The following is a 21,083-nucleotide window of genomic DNA, read 5'->3' on the forward strand; positions in this document are numbered from 1 at the left end:
CAGAATTAGATCCCAAATTAGTGCATCCAGAGAGAAGACCTCAACTTGTGGGTGAAGTTAAATAGATATTAATAGATGGCAAGAGACTCAAGATAGGGGGAGATCTGAATTCGGACCAAGAACAACGGATCATACAAGTGTTACAGAATAATCTTTCTTCATTTGCTTGGAGTACTTCAGATATGGTGGGGATAAATCCTAATTTTTTACATCATATACTCAATATAAATCCCTCAGTTAATCCAAAAGCTCAAAGGCGTAGAGGATTAAGTGGGGAGCGTGTTCAAGCTGCTGTAGAAGGGTACAAAAACTTTAAAAAGTAGCCCATATCAGGGAGATTCAGTATCCTACATGGCTGGCAAATGTGGTAATGGTAAAAAAATCTAATGGCAAGTGGAGGATGTGTGTTGATTTTACTGATTTAAATAACGCATGTCCTAAGGATTCTTCTCCTTTACCCAACATAGATGCATTGGTGGATAGCGCATCGGGTTGCACTTTGTTGAGTTTTCTTTATGCTTACTCAAGATATAATCAGATAAAGATGCATTCACAGGATGAAGACAAGACAACCTTCATGGAGGAAACTTCGAATTATTGTTACAAAGTGATGCCATTTGGATTGAAGAATACCGATGCCACTTATCAGAGGTTGATAGATAAGATATTAGTGTCAATGATGGGGCGTAAAGTACAAGCCTATATGGATGGCATGGTAGTAACTTCGGTGGAAGAAGTACGACATCAAGAAGATTTGGCAGAGTTATTTGTTATAATCAACAAATATCAGCTCAAACTGAATCCTGAGAAATGTGTTTTTTGTGTTAAAGCGGGAAAATTTTTGGGATTCTTACTCATTGAGAGGGGGACATAAACTAATCCGGACAAATGCGAAGCTATCCAAAATATGAGAAGTCCAAACAACGTGAAAGAAGTGTAGAGGTTAACAGGGAAAATGGCGGCATTATCTCGTTTTCTTGCTAGTGGGGATAAAGGCTTCCCGTATTTGCAATACTTGAGGAAAAATGAAAAATTTCAATTGACTAATCAATGTGAAGATGCTTTTCAGAAGTTAAAAGAATACTTGAGTAAGCCTCCAATATTGTGCAGACTAGAGAAAAATAGTGATTTGGCATTGTACATCTCAGTAACCGAGCAGGCAATTAGTTCAGTACTAGTACGAGAATCAGGGGAGGAGCAAAAGCTAGTGTATTTTTTAAGCAAGGTACTTCACAGGGCTGAGGTACGATATCTGATAATAGAAAAGGCTGCATTAGGTATAGTCGTGTCAGCTTGGCGTCTAAGGCATTATTTCCAGAATCATAAGACAAAGGTGATGACAGATCTACTTATTAGATATATATTACAAAAGCCAGATATATCAGGTATATTGGTCAAATGGGCGATAAAACTCCTAGATTATGGCCTACAATACGAGTTCAAAGGATCGATTAGAGCTCAATTTTTTGCTAACTTTTTGGTAGAGCTCTCTGATTCGGTTTGTGATCGACAGACTAATATGTTGTCATGGATCTTATTTGTTGATGGGGCCTCTAAATTGAAAGGAAGTGGAGCTGGGGTAGTGTTGGAAGGACCTGAAAGAGTTTTGGTTGAACAATTGTTAAGGTTTGCATTCAAAGCCAACACCAATCAAGCAGAGTATGAGGCTTTAATAGTCGGGATGCTTTTAGCAAAAGAAATGGAGGTTTCTAAGTTGCTAGTCAAAAGTGATTTTGCATTAGTGGTATGACAAGTAAAAGGCGAATTTCAAGCTAGGGATCCACAGTTAGCTAGGTATTTGGAGGTTGTTCAGACCATAGCAAAGAATTTTGTTGTTTTTGAATTTGTACATTGATGAACGTTTGGCAAGTGAACCAATCGTTAACGTAGTAATAAAATATCGTCCTCTGGGATTGACTTGTTGAATACTAGATTCCTAATTTACGTAATTTTGAGCAAATGTGAATCAATATAATTGCAAGCATAAAAATTATAACAAAAACTTTAATCAAGAGAAGAATCGTTAGAGGATTGATTTCGTACTTTTTCCTATAAAATTCTACTCCTTTTCAATTGATGCAAGTAATGTAATCATCCACTTGAGTTCATTGAGAGCTGTTTTACCCCTAATCCCTTAGTAGGTAAAATCTATTTATTGAATCCGAACCCCCAATTCCTTAGGCCAATTTACAAAAATTCAATAAAATCATGAAAAATCAATAATAATCTTTATTGCAAACTAATTGGATACGCCCAATTTCTCAATTGTGACATAATCTAACCTGTCTTGTTTATAATCGCAAGCAATCCCCAATTTCCCAATTGTGAAATTGCTCATAAATGAACGATAAAACCATAAACAGAGCACTAAGATGAAGAACATTAACAAAACATCAAATGTAAAGAATAGAACCTATAATCCAAAGTCTTACATCAATCCTTCAACAAAATGAAATTAGTTCTGCATACTAAAAATAAAAACTCTAAACGGTAGCCAAAACAGATGAAAAACGAGAGGAAGAAGAAGAAGGTTCTTTTCCGTGAACGCTCCCCTTTTATCTTTCCTCCACGTTCCTCTTTGCTGAGATCACTTTCTCTCTCCTCTAACCGTTTCCCCTATCTCTCCTCTTTATATTTTCTTTTTCTTTTAAATCTTTTTGAGTCCACGTAATCTTTAATTTTCTCGCTAGAAAATCCACAGGTTGTGGAAAAATCCATAGGTCACCTATGGAACACTCTGTTTTGCGCATGATTTTCTGAAGTCTAAACCACAGGTCGTGAAAAAATCCACCAGGCACCTGTGGAACACCCTGTTTTGTATCCTCCAATTCGCTGCACAAAACCACAAGTCGTGGAAAAATCCACCAGGCACCTATGGAACAAACTGTTTTGAAACTTGCATCTTCTGAAGCCACATCCACAAGTCGTGGAAGACTCCACCAGGCACTTGTGGAACATACTGTTTTGCGTCTAACTTACTCCTTTTAGACCTGTTTACACAAACAACGCACCAATCCAAATGTATGATCCGAAACTATATAATGCATGATGAAATGAGTCCAATAATGCACAAATGAATAAAAATGTCCTAAACTAATGCATGAATATATCTATATATAATATGCTCATCAAATTCTCCCAAGCTTAAACATTTGCTTGTCCTCAAGCAAAGAAAATGTAATAAACAACAGATCAAATGCAAACAGAATGATGATGAGTTGGTATCTAATCTCAAATCTAAATTCATCCAAAAATATTCCAGATACACACATTCCACATATGTTGGGTCCCTAAGTGCAATTCAATCAATGAGTAAAGACACAAGACACTAAGGAGGAGAATATTTGATGTGGTTTTAAAGTGCTCTGCAAAAAGATATCTTTTTAGGTTTCTAGCCTAGAAAACACTTACCTGCTAACTAAGCATGGATCCTCCACTCAAATGCTTTGCACTTACCACACCAGTCTCAAAGGAGTGTCTCTTTTCCCAGTAACTAACAGTCTCAAAGGGATGTCCATTTCACTTATTATTATTATTATTATTATTATTATTATTATTATTATTATTATTATTATTATTATTATTATTATTATTATTATTAATTATACTCTCCTTCTTTTTTTTTCTTTTTTTTTCTTTTCTTTTCTCTTATTTTTTTTATATTGTGAAACAAACAGACATTTCTCTAGTGACCAAATGCAGTGAGTGTCACCTTAGAAACCCAAAAAGAAACTCTTAAAGTCTATCACTCAAAAATTATCTTCCTTACATGTCAAGTGTCAAACCCTCATCTTGTGTAGTGTGTGAGTTCCCCAACAATTATCTAATGTGCTTCTCCAAATATAATTGAATAAACTTAGACTTGAGTTATATTTATTTTTATGCTATGCAAATGAAATGCAACAACTAACATGCAAATGACTCTCCCAAGCTTAGATGTAGACGTTGTCCTCAACATAAGCAAAAACAACTAAGAAAGGAAGGGAGAGACTCACAAAAATATTAATGGTGGGGACGAAGCAAAGCAAAAGTATCATGGAGCAATTGTTCCACATGTTGCTGATGGAGAAGTTGACTATCCCTGAATTGCTCGAACTCATTGTAATGGCGTTGTTGTTGCAAGTGGAGCTCAGCAAGGGATTGATGGATATGGGTAAATGCCTCAGCATGAGACTCTATAGTGCTTGATGGCACCCGAGAAGGGGGAAAAAGTGGAGGAGGAGAGGAATGGTGTGCATCAGATGCTGAGAATGTTCATATATCTCTACCATACACTATAGTAAAGGCAGGATTAGGGAGAGGTTGTGGTGGCATGCCTCCTATAGAATTCATCACCAAACAGTATTGACCATCTCGTTTAACCAACATGTCATTATTGACAAGCATATCAAGATCAATACGAGATGTCCCCAGAATTGGCTTATCATCCTCCAAGGGAATTTTGAAATGGAGAGCAATAGTTGTGATCAGCCCACCAATCGCGATATTTCCTAAAGAGGCTTTTCCAACCTTTGTGAGCTGACGAGCCAACCATGCACCGGAGTCTAGGTGAAAATCATTGACCATACCCTACATAAATAACAACTCTGATTTTTTCACAGCAGCAATGCTATCACCCCTTGCAAACAGTGTGTGAGCTAACAAGCGATGAGCATAACGAAAACAGGGATGATGAATATGAGATTCTTTGGAATCTGATGAAACAAACTGACTAGTAGTAGATAAACGACACCAAAAAGCATGTTCATTGAAAATACGGGGATACCTCCTCTCACCACCACTAGGAAACCCGAAAATAGCATTCAACTCAGCCAATTCAAGAGTATAATCAGTGTTATGTAATCGAAACTTAATCAACCCCTCTTCGCAATTCTTTCCCTGCAAAATCTCTGCGCTCACAGAATTGAGGAATTCAAGAGTAATCCTCTCATAAGCAGGGTTTATAAAACTGGTAAAAGTGGTCTAACCAATATGTCTCAGCATAGCAGTCATGTCTTCTAACATTCCCAATGTATTCAAAGAATTTTCATCAAGATACCGTGTAGGGAGAATCACTCGCTTGTGTAGAGAAGCATACCTCAGTTTTTGTTCTTCATCTTGAAAAAAAATTCCATGGCCATTGTCCGCAGATGAAGAAGAATGCCTACATTTTCTTATGCCGACAGACCTTCCCACCGTCTGAGAATACGCTGATGTCGCACAAGTTGGTGCAAGAGAAGGTCTAGGTACGGGAGAGGTTCGCGAGGCGGGAGATACTCAAAGTTCTGATGAGGCAGGAGCTTTTGGAGAGGCTCGAGATTCTTCTTCTTGAGTGGGTTGAGGTTCCTCTGGAATGGGTTGCGATGACGAAGAAGGAGACGAACTTACAGTGACTGGCGCAAAGACTTTAACTGGGCGGGGCGGTTTCCTAATCGAAAGGAGGCGGCTAGAACTGCGACGCATTGTTGGAGAGGGAAACGGTGGACGGTGGACGGCAGAGGGGTACAAGTGACGGAGGGGCTTGGTGGATGGCAGAGACGTGACGGAGGAGGGGTAAAAGTGAGCTTTGACGTGAATGGGGAGCTTTAGGGTTTTGGAGGGTGAAAAGGAATTACCTCTTTCGCACCCGTTGTAATCCTCTTCTGGTCCCTTTTTTTTTTCTCGTTTTTTTTTTGGTTTTTTTTTTTTGTTTTGTTTTAGATAAAAAGGAGGACTCATTCGGTATCTGATTGTGGTGATGTTAATGCAACAGTGGTTACATTCTTTTTGAAAACATCACCCACATACACCTTCAATCTTTGATCATTCACTCTAAAACTTCTTTTTGAATTGAGGTCTGAAATTTCAACTGTACCAAAGGGAAATACTTGCTTCACAACAAACGGACCAGACCACCTTGACTTTAATTTACCAGGAAACAATTTGAGCCTAGTATTGTATAATAACACATGTTGTCCTAGTGTAAGCTCTTTATGCGCAATTCTTTTATCATGCCATTTTTTTGTCCTTTCCTTATAAATGCTAGCATTCTCATAGGTTTGAAGTCTAAATTCATCCAACTCATCCAATTGCAATAATCGCTTCTCACCCGCAATCTTCAAATCGAAATTCAAGAATTTAATAGCCCAAAATGCTTTGTGCTCTAATTCCATTGGTAAATGACATGACTTCCCATACACCAGTTGATATGGAGACATTCCAATAGGAGTTTTAAAAGCTGTACGGTAAGCCCAAAGTACATCATCTAGTTTCCTAGACCAATCTTTCCTTGATGAGCTCACAACTTTCTCTGAAATTCTCTTCAACTCTCGATTGGAAATTTCCACTTGCCCACTGGTTTGTGGATGATAAGGAGTGGCGATCTTGTGGTTAACACCATATTTACCCAACACTGCTGCAAATTTCTTGTTATGGAAATGTGAACCTCCATCACTAATGATTGCTCTGGGTACCCTAAATCTAGAAAATATGTGCTTCTTAATGAAAGAAATTACCACTTTAGCATCATTCGATGGTAATGCCCTAGCCTCCACCCACTTTGACACATAATCCACTGCAACCAAAATATATTGGTTTGAAAAAGACGATGGAAATGGCCCCATAAAATCAATACCCCACACATAAAAAATTTCCACTTCCAAAATGTTGTTTAGAGGCATCTCATTTCTCTTTGAAATATTTCCTACCCTTTGACATCTGTCACATTTCTCAATAAAACCACGAGCATCTTTAAAGAGAGTAGGCCAATAGAAGCCATTTTGTAAAACTTTAAAAGCTGTTCTCGCAACACTAAAATGCCCCCCATAATCAGATCCATGACAATGCCACAGGATACTCTCAAACTCATTCTCAGGAACACATTGCCTAATGATACCATCACCACATCTTCTAAACAACAGAGGATCATCTCAGAAATAACTTTTAACATCATGCAAGAATTTCTTTCTCTACTGAAAAGTCAAGTCATGAGGAATTATACCAGCCGCTTTGAAATTGGCAAAGTCTGCAAACCATGGCAAAGAAGTAATGGCTAGTAACTGCTCATTTGGAAACTCCTCTGAAATAGGTTGTATTTCTCGAGCATCATCCTCACCAATTTTTAGTCTTGAAAGGTGGTCAGCTATTAAATTCTGCTTCCCTTGCTTATCTCGAATTTCCAAGTCAAACTCTTGTAACAAAAGAATCCAACGGATTAATCGTAGCTTGGCATCCTGTTTAGCAAACAAATACCTCAAAGCAGCATGATCAGTGTAAACAATAACTTTAGATCCCACAAGATAGGATCTAAATTTATCAAAAGCAAACACTATAGCAAGCAATTCTTTCTCAGTCGTGGCATAATTCTTTTGAGCCTCATTCAATACACGACTGGCGTAATAAATAACATGAAACACTTTGTCTTTTCTCTGTCCTAATACAGCACCCACAGCATAATCACTAGCATCACACATAAGTTCAAATGGTAAAGACCAGATAGGTGCTGTAATTATAGGAGCAGAGACAAGTTGTTTCTTTAAAGTTATGAATGCTTTCAAACATGCATCATCAAACACAAAAGGGGCTTCTTTTTCAAGAAGGTTTGTCATAGGCTTTGCAATTTTAGAAAAATCTTTAATAAATCGCCTATAAAAACCTGCATGTCCTAAAAAACTCCTTACCCCTTTTACATTCAATGGAGGAGGTAATTGTTCAATTATTTCTACCTTTGCTTTATCAATCTCAATGCCTTTAGCAGAAATTTGATGACCAAGAACAATTCCCTCCTTTACCATAAATTGACATTTTTCCCAATTTAGCATTAAATTAGTTTCTTGACATCTTTTCAGCACCAAAGTCAAATTAGATAGACAAGAATCAAATGAAGAGCCAAATACAGAAAAATCATCCATGAAGATTTCAATGCAATTTTCAATCAAATCAGAGAAAATGGAATACATACACCTTTGAAATGTTGCAGGTGCATTGCAGAGACCGAAGGGCATCCTCCTGTATGCAAAGACTCCATAAGGACATGTAAACGCTGTCTTCTCTTGATCTTCAGGGGCTACGGCTATTTGGTTGTAACCAGAATAACCATCTAGAAAACAATAGTATTCATGTCCAGCCAATTTCTCAAGCATTTGATCTATAAATGGGAGGGGAAAATGGTCCTTCCTTGTAGCTTGATTAAGTCTTCTGTAGTCAATGCACATGCGCCACCCAGTCACCTTTCTTGTGGGAATGAGTTCATTCTTTTCATTTTTCACAACTGTCATCCCACCTTTCTTAGGCACCACATGAATCGGGCTCACCCACTCACTATCCAAAATTGGATAAATAATGTCCGCGTCTAATAGCTTTATCACTTCTTTCCTCACCACGTCTTTCATTGTGGGATTGAGCCTTCTTTGTGGTTGTCGGATAGGTTTGAAGTTATCTTCCAAATAAATTTTGTGCATGCACATCATAGGACTAATACCTTATATATCATCAATTTGCCAACCTATAGCAGATTTGTACTTCCTCAACACCTTCACAAGCTCTTCTTCCTCAACAATAATGAGTTCATTGCTTATAATGACAGGATTGAGCTTTTTCTCATCTAAGAAACTGTATTTAAGGTGAGAAGGAAGTGGTTTTAATTCTACCTTGGATGTCTCGTTTCCTCCACCTTCACTCCTGCTGAGATCTTCTACTCTTTTGGTAGAACTGAATAAAGGCTTAAGAACTTCTAATTGATGTGCACATTGAACCACCTCTTCATCACTCACTTCTGCCAGTAACTCCTCCGCTTGCATACCTGATAACAAAGTGAGCTCTAATGGACTCTTCCTCCCATGATTATCCATTTCTTTATACACCAGAGACTCAATAGTTTCAGCTCGAAAATAATCCTCCTTTTCCACCTTTTGTTTCATTGCTTCATTTATGGAAAATGTGACTTTATCATCGGCCACTCTTAACATCAACTTGCCTTGTTGTACATCTATCAATGCTTTCCCCGTAGCTAAGAATGGTCTTCCCAATATAATTGGAACTTTAGTATCTTCTTCCATGTCAAGGACCACAAAATCAGCTGGAAAGATAAATTTATCCACCTTTACTAAGACGTCCACCACTACTCCATATGGATAAGTCACTAAACGATCCGCCAATTGGAGAGTTATCATAGTAGGCTTCACTTCTCCAATACCCAACCTTTTAAAAATGGATAAAGGCATCAGAATAATGCTTGCTCCAAGATCACACAATGCCTTACTCACCATTATATTTCCAATCTCACATGGAATCACAAAGCTTCCTGGATCCTTCAACTTGGGAGGTAATTTTTGTTGAATTATGGCACTACGCTCCTCTGTGAGCATTATGGTTTCATCTTCTTGCAGCCTCCTCTTCCTAGACAACAAATCCTTCATAAATTTTGCATAGCTTGGCATTTGTTCCAATGCCTTTGCAAATGGGATATTAATATGGAGCTTCTTAAAGACATCAAGAAATCTTGCAAATTGTTTCTCTTGATCTTTCTTCTTCAACCTTTGAGGAAATGGGATTGTAGAAACATAATCTCTCATTTTACCTTTTTCACTCTCTTCATTTTTTTCTCTCTCACTCTTCTCCTCACACTTCTCCTCACAATTTTTTCGCTCATTTTTCTCACTCTCTTTTACAATGTCATCTCCTTGTGCATTTTTCTCGCTACTCACCTCACTCTTTTTCTCATTTTCAACCAACCTCCCACTCCTCAATTGAATTGCTTTACATTGCTCCTTTGGGTTTGGAACGGTGTCACTAGGGAATGTTCCAGGAGGCCTCTCTGAAATTTGACGTGAAAGTTGACCAATTTGATTCTCCAACTTCCGGATTGAAGCTTCCTGATTCTTGAAATTAGTCCTTGTCCCATTCATAAAATTAGAAGTTTGCTCCACAAATGTTGAGGTTTGCACAGTTAATTTCTCCACAGCACTCTCCAACATAGACATCTTGTTTCCTTGGTTACTAGATTGTGCTTGATATTGATAAGGAGGCCTTGGTTGATTGGGTTGATTTGAACCACTCCAAGGTTTATTTGGTGGGCTCCTCCAATTTGAAAAATTATTAGCAAACTGATTTTGTTGTTGTCCCATTGCATTCACCTGCACCTCTTGTTGAGTTACTTGACACTCACCATTTTGATGCATTCCTCCACAAAAATCACATAAAAGAGACGTTGTATTAATAGCTTTTGCTTGCATATTACCCAACTTCTGCGTCAACTCAGTAATTTGTTGTGTTAACAACTTGTTTTGGGTAAGGATAGCATCCAAGGTATTAACCTCCAACACTCCAGCTTTTCTATTTTGCCAGTCAAACTGCATATTCATTGTATTACTCGCCATTAACTCCAAAGTCTCCAAAGCTTCCTCGGGTGTTTTCAAATTAAACGATCCTCCACTTGCTACATCCAGAATTGCTTTAAAAGATGGTACAAGACCATTATAGAATATTTGGACTTGTAACCAATTTGGTAAAGCATGATGTGGACATTTCCTCAATAGCTCCTTGTACCTTTCCCAAGCCTCGTACAACGATTCAGTTTCTTGTTGCACAAAAGTAGTAATTTCATTCCTCATTCTCGCTGACTTAGATGGAGGAAAGTATTTGGTTACAAATTTTGTAGCCATATCTTCCCATGTACAAATATTACCTTGAGGTTGTGTCTGAAGCCAACTTTTAGCTTTATCCCGTAATGAGAAAGGAAAAAACCTCAAGCGGATTGCATCATTTGAAACTCCATTTATCTTCAAAGTGTCACAAATGGCCAGAAAATTCTCCAGATGAGAATTAGGATCCTCTGAACCTTCACCTCCAAATTGATTTTGCTGGATGACTTGTAATAGTGCCGGCTTGATTTCAAAATTGTTGGCCTGAATAGGAGGTCTCACGATGCTCCCCTTGTAAGTATTTGTATTTGGCATTGAGTAGTCAAGCAAAGTCCTCCTCATAGGTTGTTCCTCAACCATTGTTGAAATGTGCTCCTTCTTATCAATTGATGGCCTTGCTTTTCTTTCTTGCTTCTTCTTTCTTGCGATACTCTTATTATGTCTAGCAGTACGTTCAATTTCTAGGTCAAAAAGTAAGATTTTTTCTGCAACTGTACCTCGCATTAAAGACTTAAACAAAAATTCTAACAACAAACATCACGTGAAAACACTTAAACAATTTAATCAAAACATCTAGGTCATAAACACTTAAAGACACAAGATTCTAACAACAAAAATCACGTGAAAACAAATTAACAACAAACAAGATAATCAAAACAAAAAAAACAACAAACTGAAAACTTAAACAATTTAACTAACTAAAAATTAAAACTCAAATCTCAAGCAAATTAAATCACTAATATCAACAGAAAAATCAATCCCCGGCAACGACGCCAAAAACTTGATGAACGTTTGGCAAGTGAACCAATCGTTAACGTAATAATAAAATATCGTCCTCTGGGATTGACTTGTTGAATACTAGATTCCTAATTTACGTAATTTTGAGCAAATGTGAATCAATATAATTGCAAACACAAAAATTATAACAAAAACTTTAATCAAGAGAAGAATCGTTAGAGGATTGATTTTGTACTTTTTCCTATAAAATTCTACTCCTTTTCAATTGATGCAAGTAATGTAATCATCCACTTGAGTTCACTAAGAGCTGTTTTACCTCTAATCCCTTAGTAGGTAAAATCTATTTATTGAATTCGAACCCCCAATTCCTTAGGCTAGTTTACAAAAATTCAATAAAATCATGAAAAATCAATAATAATCTCTATTGCAAACTAATTAGATACGCCTAATTTCCCAATTGTGACATAATCTAACCTGTCTTGTTTATAACCGCAAGCAATCCCCAATTTCCCAATTGTGAAATTGCTCATAAATAAACGATAAAACCATAAACAGAGCACTGAGATGAAGAACATTAACAAAACATCAAATGTAAAGAGTAGAACCTATAATCCAAAGTCTTACATCAATCCTCCAACAAAATGAAATTAGTTCTACATACTGAAAATAAAAACTCTAAATGGTAGCCAAAACAGATGAAAAACGAGAGGAAGAAGAAGGTTCTTTTCCGTGAACGCTCCCCTTTTATATTTCCTTCACGTTCCTCTTTGCTGAGATCACTTTCTCTCTCCTCTAACCGTTTCCCCCTATCTCTCCTCTTTATATTTTCTTTTTCTTTTAAATCTTTTTGAGTCCACGTAATCTTTAATTTTCTCGCTAGAAAATCCACAGGTTGTGAAAAAATCCACAGGTCACCTATGGAACACTCTGTTTTGCGCATGATCTTCTGAAGTCAAAACCACAGGTCGTGGAAAAATCCACCAGGCACCTGTGGAACACCCTATTTTGTATCCTCCGATTCACTTTACAAAACCACAGGTCGTGGAAAAATCCACCAGGCACCTATGGAACAAACTGTTTTGAAACTTGCATCTTCTGAAGCCACATCCACAAGTCGTGGAAGACTCCACCAGGCACTTGTGAAACATACTGTTTTGCGCCTAACGTACTTCTTTTAGACCTGTTTACACAAACAACGCGCCAATCCAAATGTATAATTCGAGACTAGATAATGCATGATGAAATGAGTCCAATAATTCAAAAATGAATAAAAATGTCCTAAACTAATCCATGAATATATCTATATATGATATGCTCATCATACATGTACCTAGAGAACAAAACTGCCGAGCAGAATTATTATCAAAATTAGCAAGTTGTATGAAGCCAGGTCAGCACAAGTTAGTAATAAGAGAAACATTAATGTCCCCTCGAGTAGATATAGGGGAAAACATCAAATTATGGAGATCTAAACAACTCAAGAATCCTGGATGACACCAATAAAGAGGTATCTTGCAGATAATCAATTACTTGGAGATGTAGAGGAGGCAAGAAGAATATCGAAGAATTCGAGTCGATATACACTTATTAATGGCAATTTGTTTAGGTATACATTTTTGTTGGTATCGCGCAGCGGAATGTTTGAGCGTGCGGACAAAACCAAGAGGGGGGTGAATTGGTTTTTGAATAATAAATTAATACTTTAAAAATTTTTCCAAAATTTATCAATTAAATCAATAGTTAATTTCTTTGAACACAATAATAGATGAAATAAGGAGATAAAGAAGAAGATTGAACACAAGTATTTATACTGGTTCGGATCAAAAGACCCTACGTCCAGTTGTTAATCTCACAAAAAATGAGATTAACCAAATCACTAATGAGTAACAGATTTACAATCAGATAATAAGAGTGTAAGGATAGAAAACACCTCTCTTGAAACACACAAGAGATGAACACCTCTCTGAATCACACAGAGAACCTTGACCTTAGCTTTCCTAGCAACAGCAGCAGCACTCAATCTCCTAGAACACCTCTCAGGAAAAGTTATCGCTCTACCCACACTAGGTTTTTCAAAGCTTCAATTGAGAACACTCAGAGAACTCTCTTGCAGTCACAGCACTAGTACTCTAGCTTCTCAAAAAGGTGATTTGAGAAGTAACTCTGAAGTTCCTTAAATAGGGGTTCCAAAAATTAGGTCAAAAGCTGAACAGTCGCGCCCCAACAGACCAGGATAATCGATTATCACTAGTGATAATCGATTATTCCAGTGTGGTTTATGGAAAACAAATTTTTGAGCAGATAATCGATTATCAGAAGTAATAATCGATTATTCCAGTGCTTTCTTGAAAAAAATTGTTCAGCTCAGGATAATCGATTATTTCAAGTGATAATCGATTATCATTTTGATGTTTCGAGAAATACTAGAATTTTCTTGTACAATACAGCTTCTAACTTAATCTAATTACATTTTACAAGATAGCTTTAAACATTATAACAAGTAGTCTTCATATTGTCTTCCAGATGGCTTTCAGGCTTCTTTTATCATCATCAAAATCTTGCTTCAGCATTTAGACTTGCATTGCTTTTGTCAACAATCTCCCCCTTTTTGATGATGATCAAAACAATATGTTTAAAGTATCTGCAATCAAAATATCTTACAAGGAGATTTGTTAGTAGCACTGTTTTTTTAAATGTTTAAACTTTTTCTCCCCCTGTTTTGATCACATGAAAAAGGTTTTAACAACGAAGCTCCCCCTCAATTTGGCATAGGTAAAGAATAACAAGACAAATATATTTATATTAAATAAAATAAAACTGGAAAACATATTACAATTGCAAACAATGAGACAATGATGTAGACTGTTAAAAGTCTTGACTCATGTCATCATCATCCTCATATTTGTCAAATTTATGTTCTAAGTTAGAGATCCTAGAATCTAATCCTCTAATTAAGCCAGTGACTTCTTCATGTCTGTGAGTGGAGAGAAGAAAGAATTCTTCAAGCCTCTGATTGAGATTTAAAATGTGATCCTCTAAAGAAGAGGATGAGCCACCAACACCACTGGATGATCCAATATGTGTGTCAACAGGAGGAATAGGAGCAGTGGGAGGATTTTCTTCTTCTTCATTGTCCGAAGAAGGCATATCATCCTTGTGAATGTAGGTATTCCCAAAAGGAATGAATTTCATCTGCTTCAAGGAATTTTCTGCAATTTTGTATGCTTCAATTGTCTTATGAGACTGTTCATCAGAGACATTTACTCCTTTATACTCGCAAATACGAGAGATGAGCAAGGAATACGGAAGAGGATATTGAGGCAATCGTTTGGCTTTTAGCATGGTGTCAAGAATGAGGCTTGGCCAATAGATGGGGATGTGGTTGAGCATGGCATATATTATCATAAGATCAGCTTCACTGCACTGTGCGTGATTTGTACCACGTGGACAGAGAATCCAAACAATGAGATAGTGAAGTAGACGCTCATTGATTTTGAGAGGTCCAGCTAGTAATTGACGACCAATTTCTTGATCTGGGCGTCGCATAAAGGATCTGTATGCAAGAATTCTGTTGAACCCTTCTATGCCAGCCGTGAGAATGGGAGATGTGCCTTCATGAATGGGAAATTGTGCAACATTTTCCCAAATATCATCATCTAAAATGATATCAATACCTTTTACTTTTGTGAACCCAACTCTATCTCTGAATTTGTAGTTGAAATAAAAGACTCGAACCAAATCTGGATAGTAAGTGCCTTGCATCTCTGTGAAGAATTTCACACCTTGTTCAGCCAGAAAGTTTTGAATGGTGAAATGGTGATTTACAAACCATTGAGATTGAATGAATTTTGGAGTGATGAGGGGTTTGTCTTTCCATAGCGTGATGAATTCAGAACGTCTCTCTTCATCCGAAATCCATCCTTCAATGGAGGCTGTTCTTGGTGCAGTTGAGGGACGAGAGGCATGAGATGCAGTCCTTCTGCGTGTAGGAATTTTTCTACGAGAGGATTCAGCCATGGTTTAGGTAAAGAGAAAAGGGAAGCCTTTGAGAGTTTTGTGAGAAATTGAGAAAAAGGGAAGGGTCTTGAGTGTTGATGGAGAGAAAAGAGTGTTCTGGTGAAAAAATGGCTAATATTTATAAAGAGAAGACTCCAACGGCCATATACACGCGTTTTGATGAAAATCTAGCCGTTGCAACGGCTAGTTTTTGAAATTTGTTTGTCCAACGACGTGTAATAATCGATTATTCCAAGATGATAATCGATTATTGGTTCATAAACTGGGCAAAATATGAAGTCTGACGAGCTGATAATCGATTATCCTAAGTGATAATCGATTATTCCAGTGAGTTTTTGATATTTGGCTCAGAATTTAAGGATAATCGATTATGGCCCTGAATAATCGATTATTTCAAAATCTTTTTGAATTTTTAGGAAGAGATGTTAATGATAATCGATTATTATCCAAAATAATCGATTATTCCAGTATGTTTTGAGATTTTTGAAGAGAGTCTGATAATCGATTATTGACACTTGTAATCGATTATTTACGCTATTTTTCGGATTTCTTAAGGATTGTGAATTTTTTAAGCATTAAGAGATCTCTAATATGCCTAAGTCTCTTCTTAGTTCATAAAATCTATCTTTAGCTAAAGGTTTTGTAAAGATATCAGCTAATTGATGCTTTGTATCTACATATTCTATCTCACAATTTCCTTTGTTAATGTGATCTCTTAGGAAATGATGTCTTATTTCAATATGTTTTGTCCTAGAGTGCATTATGGGATTTTTGGTTAAATTAATAGCACTAGTATTATCACATTTCAGAGGTATGTGATTTAAAAAGATATTATAGTCTTCTAGTTGTTGTTTCATCCAAAGAATTTGAGCACAACAATTTCCAGCTGCTATGTATTCAGCCTCTGTAGTTGATAAAGCCACACAAGCTTGTTTCTTTGAGTGCCAAGAAACTAATGAACTACCTAAGAGGTGACAAGTACCACTGGTACTTTTTCTATCTATTTTACAACCACCATAATCAGCATCTGAATAGCCTATCAAATTAGGAGATGCTCCTGAAGGATACCATAGTCCAAAACATGCAGTGCCTTTTAAGTATTTTAAAATTCTTTTTACTGCAGTAAGATGTGATTCTTTTGGATTGGCTTGAAAACGAGCACACACACATACAGATTGCATAATGTCAGGCCTACTAGCAGTAAGATACAACAAAGAACCTATCATGCCTCTAAACATAGTTTGATTTACCTCTATTCCTGATTCATCTTTATCTAAGTAGCAGGAGGTTCCCATAGGAGTACTTGCTTCCTTAGCAGTATCCATTCCAAATTTCTTAAGTACTTCCTTGCAGTACTTAGATTGAGAAATGAAAGTTCCATTTTCCATTTGCTTAATTTGAAGACCCAAAAAGAATGTCAACTCTCCCATCATTGACATTTCAAACTCTCCCTGCATTATGCTTGCAAAGCCTTTACATAATGAACTATCAGTAGACCCAAATATTATGTCATCTACATAAATCTGAACTAGCAAAATATGTTTATTTACTCTTTTGATAAACAGAGTTAAATCAATTTTACCTCTTTCAAAATCATTTTCTAACAAAAATGTACTTAATCGTTCATACCAAGATCTAGGTGCTTGTTTTAGTCCATACAATGCTTTCTTTAATTTATAAATGTGATTAGGAAACTTATAGTCTTCAAAACCAGGAGGTTGTTCAACATACACATTTTCTTTTATAAATCCATTTAAGAAAGCACTTTTGACATCCATCTGATATAGTTTGAATTTCATGAGAGAAGCATAGGCAAGAAGTAAACGTATAGCTTCTAACCTGGCAACTGGAGCATAAGTTTCATCATAGTCTATACCTTCTTCTTGTCTGTATCCCTTTGCTACAAGTCTGGCTTTGTTTTTAGTGATGTTTCCATCCTCATCCAGCTTGTTTCTGAACACCCATTTTGTTCCTATTACTTGGTGTGAATCATCCCTAGGAATGAGTTCCCAAACTTCATTTCTTTCAAATTGATTAAGCTCTTCTTGCATTGCAATGCACCATTGATCATCTTGAAGAGCTTCGTCTACACTTTTGGGTTCTATCTGTGAAACAAAGGCAACAGTCATACAGAAATTTGACATATTTCTAGTAACAACTCCCTTTGATATGTCTCCAATGACATTTTCCAGAGATAATCCTCTAGGTGATTTCCAACTTTTGGCAAGATCTTCAGGTTCAGTCAGTGGATTTTCATTTAGATACATCTCATCAAGGGCTTCTTTGAAATATTCTTCATCACCTGCATTTGTTTTATTTGACTCAAGAGGGTTCTCCTCAAGGTCCACAATTTCATCAAAAACAACATGCACAGATTCTTCCATATTTAAGGTTCTTCTATTAAAAATTCTATAAGCTTTACTAGTTAATGAATAACCTAGGAAAATAGCTTCATCAGCTTTAGAATCAAATTTACCCAAATTTTCTTTTCCATTATTCAGAACAAAACATTTGCATCCAAATATTTTTAAATGTGCTACATTAGGCTTTCTTCCTTTAAACAATTCATAGGGGGTAACTTTTAAAATAGGTCTAATGAGCATTCTATTTAATACATAACAAGCAGTGCTTACAGCATCAGCCCAAAAATATTTAGGCACATCATATTCGTTTAACATGGTGCGAGCTAATTCTTCTAAAGATCTATTTTTCCTTTCTACAACTCCATTTTGTTGAGGAGTTCTAGGTGCAGAAAAATTATGCATAATTCCGTTTTCTTCACAAAAGTTTTCAAATAATTCATTTTGAAATTCTCCACCATGGTCGCTTCTTAAAACTTTAATTTTCAAATCCTTTTCATTTTGAACAGCTTTTGCAAATTTTTTAAAAGCTTTGAATGCCTCACTTTTTAGTGTGAGAAAGAAAGTCCATGTATATCGTGAGTAATCATCAACAATAACAAGAGCATAATAGTTTCCTCCAAAGCTTTTTGTCCTTGAAGGGCCAAATAAATCCATATGCAAAAGTTCTAATGGTTTTGATGTAGAAATTATATTTTTTGAATGAAATGAAGATTTTACTTGTTTTCCTTTTTGGCATGCATCACATAGTTTATCTTTTTCAAACTTTATTTTTGGTAATCCTATTACTAATTCCTTGGAAATTAGTTTGTTTAATTGTTGCATGTTAATATGAGCAGCTCGTTTATGCCATAACCAAGGATTTTCTTCTTTAACAACCAAACAAGTTATATCACTAGATGATGCAGTATCAAGATCAATCAAGTAAATATTATTGTGTCTCATACCTTTTAATGCTACTTCTTTGGAGTCCTTTTGATGAATAGTGCAGTAGTCACTCTCAAATATTACTTTGAGTCCTTTATCACATAATTGGCTTATGCTGAGAAGATTGTGCTTTAGTCCTTCCACATATAGTACATCCTTGATCTCCAAAGTATTTCCTCCACCTACATCACCCGTTCCAAGTATTTTTCCTTTGTTGTTATCCCCATAAGTGACAAATCCTTGTTCCTTCTTTTTAAAGTTCTTAAACTTCTTTTTATCTCCAGTCATGTGTCTTGAACAACCACTGTCAAGATACCACAATGATCTTCTGGATTTAGAAGTTATCTGCAAAATAAGGAAACAATTCATTTAGGTCCCCAACAACTTGTTTGGGTCCTTGGGGTTAGAGAAAAAAATATCTACTTATGAACAGGAACCCAAATATATTTCTTATTAGGAACACCAAGATGTTTGATATTGCATTTGTTTGAAGTATGACCCTTTTTCATGCAATAAAAACATGTAGTGGTACATGCATATGTATTTCTAGAATGATATGTTCCTTTTTCTACCCAAACTCTACGAGTTCTTTTAGTTTTATTTTTAAAACTATGATTATGAGCATGCTTGGTCTTATTTGAATTTTCCTTGATTTTAAACTTTTCACAATTTTTATTTTCTAAAGCATCCTCGAGATGTTTTTCCAAAATACATATATCAAACATGTAACTTTTACATGATGCACATTCAATAGTTTCTTTTTCTTTACTTTCTAAAATTAAAATTTTACTTTTCAAAAATTCTTCTTCTTCAAGAGATTTTTCAAATTTACTTTGTAAATCTTTAAAATCAGATTTCAACTTTCTATGAGCAGTATCCAATTTACTAGATTTAATAAGCAATTGTTGAAAGGCATCATACAAATCATCATAATCATTTTCGGGGCAAGAAGAATTTACCTCACTATCAGAATCATCATGATTTGCCATCAGACATAAATTTGCTTCTTCATTTTCAGAATCACTGGAATTTGATGAACTTGAGGCATTGTCTTCCCAAGCTATATATGCTTTCTTTTTGAAGAATTTTCTACTCTTCTTTTCTTCATTTTTCTTTGAATTTGGGCAGTCAGCTTTGACGTGTCCAGATTCTCCACATCCATAGCATTTGAAATTTGAGGAAGATCCTTGATTATCCTTCTTGTTGCTCTTGAATTGATTTTTACCTTTGGCTTTCATGAATTTTGTAAACTTCTTAATCATGAGACTCAGATTTTCATCATCATCTGAATCTTCTTCTTCCTTTTGTCGTTTGCCTTTAACCACTTCGGTTTTAAAGGCTATGTTCTTCTTTCTTCCAATATCTTCTTCATCATTTAATCTGCCTAGTTCAAGCTCATGTTCTCTCAGCTTTCCAAACAGAGCCGCCATCGTCATTGTCGCAAGATTTTGTGACTCCGTGATGGCCGTCACCTTAGGCTGTCAAGTCCTGTTCAAGGATTTAAGAATTTTTATATTTAATTCATCAGTGTCAAAAGTTTTACCTAGACCTTTGAGATGATTGACGATATGTGTGAATCGTTTCTGCACATCGTATATAGTTTCTCCTTGCTGCATCCGAAACATTTCGTATTCTTGGATCAAGGAGTTCTTGCGTGCTCTTTTTACATCATCTGTTCCTTCATGGGTTACACGCAATATTTCCCACATTTCTTGTGCACTGGTGCATACTGAGATCCTGTAAAACTCATCTAGGGTTAAGGCAGATGAAATTATATTTCTTGCTTTTACATCATATTGGGCTTTTCTATTTTCGTCTGCTGTCCATTGTGAGAATGGCTTTGGTTCCTGCACATCATCAACAATATTAACAGGAACAAATGGACCATTTAAAACAGCATCCCAAATACCTCTATCAACAGATTCCAAAAAAGTTTGCATCCTAACTTTCCAGAAAGGATAATTTTCACCAGTAAATAGAGGAGGTCTGTTGATAGACGCACCCTCGGCAAAGGTTTGATTTTGTCCAACCATTTTCGAAAATTTTGAATAACTATCAAAGCAAGCTCTGATACCAATTGTTGGTATCGCGCAGCGGAATGTTTGAGCGTGCGGACAAAACCAAGAGGGGGGTGAATTGGTTTTTGAATAATAAATTAATACTTTAAAAATTTTTCCAAAATTTATCAATTAAATCAATAGTTAATTTCTTTGAACACAATAATAGATGAAATAAGGAGATAAAGAAGAAGATTGAACACAAGTATTTATACTGGTTCGGATCAAAAGACCCTACGTCCAGTTGTTAATCTCACAAAAAATGAGATTAACCAAATCACTAATGAGTAACAGATTTACAATCAGATAATAAGAGTGTAAGGATAGAAAACACCTCTCTTGAAACACACAAGAGATGAACACCTCTCTGAATCACACAGAGAACC

General features: G+C 36.2%; 1 non-coding gene and 2 pseudogenes across 1 annotated transcript; 1 reads left to right on the forward strand and 2 right to left on the reverse strand.

The window, feature by feature from the left end:
* Positions 1–5,693: 5,693 nt before the first annotated feature.
* Positions 5,694–11,102, reverse strand: LOC146882521 (uncharacterized; annotated as a pseudogene).
* On the forward strand, positions 10,465–10,571 carry LOC146882522 (small nucleolar RNA R71). Its single transcript, XR_014985671.1, has one exon. It is a non-coding gene; the product is annotated as a small nucleolar RNA R71 (small nucleolar RNA).
* Positions 11,103–18,644: 7,542 nt separating the features above from the next.
* LOC146882523 (uncharacterized) lies at positions 18,645–20,673 on the reverse strand (annotated as a pseudogene).
* Positions 20,674–21,083: the final 410 nt, after the last annotated feature.

Source organism: Vigna unguiculata, chromosome 10, assembly GCF_037176805.1.
Source record: "Vigna unguiculata cultivar grain cowpea cultivar isolate G323 ecotype 2 chromosome 10, ASM3717680v1, whole genome shotgun sequence".
Taxonomy (NCBI): Eukaryota; Viridiplantae; Streptophyta; class Magnoliopsida; order Fabales; family Fabaceae; genus Vigna; species Vigna unguiculata.